Source organism: Danio rerio, chromosome 16 (assembly GCF_052040795.2).
Source record: "Danio rerio strain M-AB ecotype USA chromosome 16, GRCz13ab, whole genome shotgun sequence".
Lineage (NCBI taxonomy): Eukaryota > Metazoa > Chordata > Actinopteri > Cypriniformes > Danionidae > Danio > Danio rerio.
In genome coordinates, this window is record NC_141036.1 from 15,122,767 (window position 1) to 15,129,840 (window position 7,074).

Here is a 7,074-nt window from a genome sequence, read left to right on the forward strand (position 1 = left end):
GAGGTGAAGGAAAGGTTAAAGGTGTTTTCTTTGATTTCTCTGAACAAATGTTAACACTGACTAATGAAAACATTATTGCATCCCAACCAGACTAACACGAAGTAGGTCTACAATGCCTGGTGGCTGCTTAGATCCTGTGGGATTATGGCTTAGCAAAATGTTCACACTTTTTCATGTCTGGTTGAAAACTTACTTTGTCTATTCAGTCATATGTGTGATGCTTGTTAGTTTGATGAATAGCTACTGTGCATATGGACATCCTTTTCATAGAGCCTAAGTCATTGTATTTTATGATATATTATGGGTAAAGGTGCATTTAAAAAACTTACTCAACTGCCAGTAGCAAAGTCTTAATGTTAATAACCTTGAACCGTTGAACGAAAAGTTTGTTGGTGGAAAAAAGACTGCCAAAATGCCTGAGGGAAACGTGTGAATACATTGGAGAACTATAGTGTCATCTGGTGGATGAACTTCGACAACAAAATACTGAAAGAGTTTACAAATTTCACAGTACACAAGAGCCCTCTAGAGGTAAATATTGAAATAGCAATTCGACTGATAACTTCATATTGCATCTGCTGCCAAGAATAAAAAATAAACAAAGATGTTACTGTCAGATGTGAAAATTCCAACCTGTTGCAATTTTCATATAACATAACATACAACATAAGCCCAATAGGGACCCCCAATAACAAAATGTAACACTTCTGCATTTTCAAAAGCTTTTTCATTTCTCTCATCTCTGTTGTCTCAGTTTATAGTTTCTGTCCAACCATAACTTCCTAAAACAAAAGCATGTGTTTTACAAAAACCTTAAAAGAGTGATCGAGTAATTCTATGCCAAACAAAAGTCTGATTTTTAGTACACCTTTTTATATGGTTAAATGTGATTTAATATTACTAATTGCTATATTTTGAGATGTTGTTGATCCAGAGATTTAACCATTGAACTGCATTAAGATGAAAGTACCCCAATAATTTCACCATAAAACGGGGAGAGGGCCCACTATATAATCATAGGTTAGGTTACGTTACCTTATTTATACCCGAAGATAGATTTGGTTTGCAGTCAAGAGTCCCTATCTCATAACAGTGCCACAAAAAAGCTCACAGAGTAACAACAACAAATGAATATTAAAACATAAACATAAAAACACTTATAAAGAGTAAATAAATAATCACTTGGGTGCCCTCCGACCCGCACCAGAAAATAAATGTTTAAAACAATCTAAAATATTTAACTCACCGAAACATCTCTGCTTTATTCTATGCCTTATTTGAATGTCTAATGCTGCTGCTGGTATGAAACTATTTTTGTATCGTTTTATTCTACATACCAGCGACCTGAAGAAAGGAGGTGAAACTGTGTAGAGGGTAGAGGATCAGCAGTGTCACTTAAAATTGAATTTGTGATTCTCTTTAGCTGCCTGGCGTATGCAGCCTCTAAATTGGCTAGTGATAAATATTTTTTGTTGTTAAATTTTACTGACACATTTTGACATTTTCAGGCTACTTACCCCCGTTTTGTGGGCCATATTAAGCACTTTAAATTTAGTTCACACAAAATCCGAACCCTCAAGTTATGAAATTAATTTTTTAAATATTGGAGATGAAGGGTTGGGCGAGTGTGTGTTGAAAATAAAGTTATTGGATCTTAGTTATTACAGTTATTACAGCATTCTCAGCATGAGAAATACAAGGTGTGGCTTGAAAGAGTGACAACTGGTTAAAATCCATGATACTTGAGACCCCTGCAATATTGAAATTTTGGTGAATTACTCAACCTAGAGGCTTCCCAGGTGTATATCACTTTATTCTTTCGGTCCATTTGTGCAGCAGTATCTTGCAGAGAAGTGCAATAAATTTGATTACTTTTGTGACAGGCATTTGAATGCTGCATGAATAGGTTGTTTATTCAAATCTGACCAATTAAATAGGACTTTATCTTTATACTCAGTGTTGTATTGTATTGTTAGGTTAAACAAGAGCTGAAAATGAATAATGTTGGGAGATAAGAGAGGAAAATTACAATATGAGTAGGAACAGCCAATAGTTTCTGAGGTTTTCAGTCATTCATGGCAGTTTGAAAGTCTTGAAGTCAAGAGTTATTAGCGTTTCATTGCATTTTTTTTTTCTTTTTCAAATATTTCCCAAATTATGTTTAACAAAGCAAGGACAATTTCACTGTATGTTTAAGAATATTTTTGTCTTCTGGAGAAAGTCTTATTTGTTATATTTTGCTAGAATAAAAGCAAGCAGCTTTTAATTTAAAAAATGTGTTAGGGTCAAAATTATTAATCCCTTTAAGCTATATATATTTTTCAAAAGTTTACAGAACAAACCATCGTTATACAACAACTTACCATAACCTGCCTATTAACCTAATTAACCTAGTTAAGCCTTTAAATGTCACTTTAAGCTGTATAGAAGTGTCTTAAAAATATCTAGTCAAATATTATTTACCGTCATCATGGCAAAAATAAAATAAATCAGTTATTAGAAATGAGTTATTAAAACTATTATGTTTAGAAATGTGTTGAAAAAATTAACAGGGGAGCTAATAATTCAGGGGGTTTAATAATTCTGACTTCAACTGTGTGTGTGTATATATATATATAATTAACCATTATCTTTGGGTGAACTAACCTTTCAATTTTTTTTAAAACATTATAATAGGTTAATATTTTTAATTTAATTCATTTTAGAGGTGATAAAATATCCCTGACTTCAACTGTGTGTGTGTGTGTGTGTGTGTGTGTGTGTGTGTGTGTGTATATATAAGTAATTAACCATTAACTAATGTTTATCTTTGGGTGAACTAACCTTTCAATTTTTTAAAAACATTATAATAGGTTAATATTTTTAATTTAATTCATTTTAGAGGTGATAAAATATTCCTGGCTTGAAAAAAAAAATTGTTGCTCATAACTTTCACGCACTCTAAAAATGCTGGGCATTTTAACCAAAATTCAGGTAATATAGCTATAACAAAGTCAACTGTCATATTTACCCAACTTTGGTTTGAAAACTGATAAACTATATATATTAATAATATAATATAATATATTAATATATATTAAACTGAGTTAATCCAGCAAGTTTAAACTGGGCCATTCATTATCATGACGTTAATTGAGTTTTTATTTCATTTCCCCGGTATTTCTTTCTTTCTTTCTTGCTAATGTTCCAACTAAGTTTTGATAATATGATTTTTGAACATTCTCTGAACACTGAAACAAGAAACGTCTAAAATGTGCAGCTAAAACATTTAGTGTGTATAAAAGTTATGCAATATGTATCAATGATTCAGTGACAGTCGTTTTAAAAGAAGGCCTTATTTTAATGCACACTTCCTTAAAATGTTCAATATGTACAAAAATAATTAAACAATCAAATATAAACATATAGCCTAAAAAAATACATGCTTTTTGGGGTCTTTTACATATAGTCGAAGTAGCATAAAAGATTTCCCTTACAAAAAGTATGCCATCACTATCAAAGTGAACCACAAAGGAAGCACGTTTATCGCAATGGTTCCCGAGCTCCCCTTAGCCCCACAGTCCAGCTGGTTATTGCTTGGCGCTTTGCCTTCAGGGTTTCCCTCGAAGTGGACCGGTTGACAAACATCTCCTATGTCTTCACAGGCGAGGATGATATGTTTGGTCTCATTGCGCATGCTTCTAATTCCGCACGCGCCTTCAGTATCGATCCGCACCGTTACGAAGGAGAATTTCTCTTTGCTGATACACAAGTTACCAGACAGTGTCTTTCCGCCATCCTTACTGCACACATTTTCCACCCGCTGTTTTTCAGTGGCACGGAAAAACGACTGCGTCGGTCTGCCACACGTTTGAATCTTCCTCAGGAAAGCTTCCCAGGCGTTCTGATCCCATGTTTTCGGCACCCCATCAGGAATATGGCGTTTGAGGAAAACATTGTGAGCGTTGTTGTACCTCGCGGGCATACATGGCTTAGAGTTAGGGTCCACTGCCTGACTTTGAGGCAAAACAAAAGCCAAAAGTAGCAGGAAGCCAATCATTTTTGAAGACTTGCTGTAAAGAAAGGGAAAAACGCAGGTCTTTAAAATGCTTTGCAGCCGACCGTAGTCATCTAAAAATAGCCCAGTCTGCTGTTGAACCTGGCATGCGAGTGGTTCTCAGTGAAACTTACCAGTATGTCGGTCTGTAGAACTAGTTGTTGGCTGATCTAGTGTTCTCTTGGTGGATTTGTATCTGATGTTGTTATATTTCCCTTTTTGAGTTTCAACTGTAGGACCTAAAGACTTGCTGTGACACGTCAGCCCTTTGAGCTCAGTTTAGTCTACTGCATTTCAGCCAGAATTACAACCAGGCTTACGGATGACTCACATGCAGAGTGCTTGACATGTTATACTTTATTTGATATTATATAACGAAAAACTATATTTAATAGAAAACATGATACAATTTAGGACATTTTATGTATTTAAGTTAATATTTTTATTAAACTGGAATTTATTATTTGTGACGTTTTCTAACTTTATCTTGAGAATTTAAATAAATCCTATAAAATATTACTGGGACTAGGTGGCGTTGATGAGTGATTGAACACTTTATGAATCTTATTTCAGGTGTGTTGTCATTTGAAAAAAAAAAGTGTTGTAAGCGTTCTGGTTTCCCACTTTGGTGCAGGTCTTGTTTGGGACCAGACCAGTGTGAGAGCCATGATGAGCGTCAGTGGCAGCAGATTTAGGGCCCTATCATACACCCGGCGCCATGTGGCGCAAGGCGTGACGCAGTAGTCTTTTGGTGGTTTAAGCTTGGCGCAAGAGTCGTTTTGAGGCGTTGCGCTACGCTGTTTAAATAGCAAATGCATTAGCGCTCATTTTTGCGCCCATAGGCGTTCTGGTCTACAAAGGAAGGCGTTCTGAGGCGGACCGCTGGCGGTCCTATAATAGATTTTTCATTAGACCAAAACTAACCGAATCTAAACTCAGGCGCAGAGTTGCGCCTCGCTTACGCACTGCTTAATACGCACAAGAGAGCAATAGGCAAATATCTTTACATATGAAAAAAATTAAATATTAAGGATATATATAGGATATAATAAGAATAGATATAGGATATAAATATAAAGGATTAAAATATTACAAAACATATTATTTTCTAGCCTACATTAATATGAAAAATCACTGCTTTTATGTCTTCTTCATCTCGGGAGGCTTTTTCAGTTTATTCATAACAATTTGCTTTTGTATAATGTTATTATTATTAGCAGTATTATTTATTATATCCATATGTATATTTTTGTTTTATTAAAAACAAGCTTAGATTTGCCTACCTGTCAGGTTTTAGACAATATGGGGCACAGCATGTGTTTTAGGATATAACTCAGGTTTTTTGAGCACATTTTGCTATTATTATTCATTTATTCGTTTGCTGGAAATTAGAACTGAATTTAGAAATAGTTTTGAAATGAATATTTGTGCTTAACAAACAAAATTATTTATTTATAGACTGATGTCTGCGTAAAGGTTTCCCTATCCAAGAGCGAAAGTGAAAGTGATCTATTATCTCTCATTCTCACGCAATAGATGCTCTGTTTAACAGTTTTCTGTTAAAAAACTGTTAACTGTTTGCTTGTGAAATGCTCATTTTTTCCACTTAGACTTACTTTGCGTCCTGTAAATAGCGAATGCGCTCTTGGCGTGACGCAGCTGACTCTTAAAGGGAATGGGAGATGAGACTCTAATTGGTTTATTCTTAAAACACACCTATAACTCATTAAGATTTATTGATTCATTTTTCTTCAGCTTGGTCCCTTATTTTTCAGCAAAATGAACCATCAAATGTTCCAGCATTAATTTTGCATAGCGGAACTTGTGTACAACATTATGACGAGCGGCAGGCTAACGTAATACCCATGCTTTTCGTTTTATGTCAGGAATTACTGAGACTTGCATTTAGCTAAATTTAAAAACGATTCAATACATACAGAATTTACTACTCACCATAACTTTGATGAAGGAAAATCGCCTGAATATGATGTTTCGGAGAAGCTCTGCCATTGCTGCGCTGGAATTTAAACCTGATCCAACAAACGACTCTCACGCGCATGCGTACACGCGCTATTGCTGCAAGGTTTGTTCGCCAAACACAAACACTATTTTCACTGCTGTTTGATAAATTGCCAAAGCACAGTTTTATGTTTGGTGAATGCATATTTTTAATTTTTACTTCAGACCATCGTCTAAAATTAATATTGTGGATTTTTTTTTTTCGTTTGGGGTTTATTATTGTAAATTCATTTGTTGAGTCAATATTTAATTGTCAGCGTCCACAATTATTTTATTTACTCTGTAATTTTGTTTTATATAATCTAATATTGAAATAATTAATGCAAAAATATGATCAGATAAAAAAAAACGTATTTGAAATTTGGTTAAATAAAGTTTGATTGCAACTAATTTTGATAAAAATTGATTATGAAAATACATAAATGAGTAAAAGACAAAATTTTATGTATGTTTTCGTTTTTTTATTGTTTTGGGATCTAGACCTGGTTATGATAAAAAAAAAATAATAATAATTATCAGGATATCTGCTTACCCCAACTGATTTTAATCAAATTTAACTGAAAGTGTTAATGTTTCTGTATTACACATTTTGTTTAGTTCACACTATATTTACTTATTTATAATGTAAAAATGACACAATGTGTAATAGAGAAGCAATAGAGAAGAACTCCTCTACTGCTCTGATTGACTTTCTGCTGATCAAGTGTTGTTTACATTTAATTGACTCCAATATTCTGTCACCACGGCAACCTGAGTTTACACTGAAATCAACACATCTCTCTGAATCTGATCACTTGAGCTCTTTCAACTCTTCACTTTGACAAGTTTCATCAGATTGTCTGATTTGGAAAGTTGATATTCATGGAGCAGCGGCGCCTCAGACGAATCAGGAGTCTTCCAGCACACCTGAAGGACTTCCTGCTGGAGGGTGTCCCGTCTGTTCAGGATCCTGCAGCTGTGATCAGGTTGGATCATACTTACAGCTGTATCTCTTCCCCAGGTCTGAAGGAACATCACCT

At 34.5% G+C, this 7,074-nt stretch overlaps 1 long non-coding RNA gene across 2 annotated transcripts; it reads right to left on the reverse strand.

Moving 5' to 3' along the window:
* Positions 1-3,319: 3,319 nt before the first annotated feature.
* On the reverse strand, positions 3,320-6,095 carry LOC110437975 (uncharacterized). Of its 2 annotated transcripts, XR_015511143.1 has the most exons (3): positions 5,990-6,095; positions 4,171-4,266; positions 3,320-4,052 (listed from the first exon to the last, which is right to left on the reverse strand). It is a non-coding gene; the product is annotated as an uncharacterized LOC110437975 (long non-coding RNA). The 2 variants fall into 2 exon arrangements; XR_015511142.1 differs by lacking the exon at positions 5,990-6,095 and having other exon boundaries at positions 4,171-4,327.
* Between the last annotated feature and the right edge of the window lie 979 nt (positions 6,096-7,074).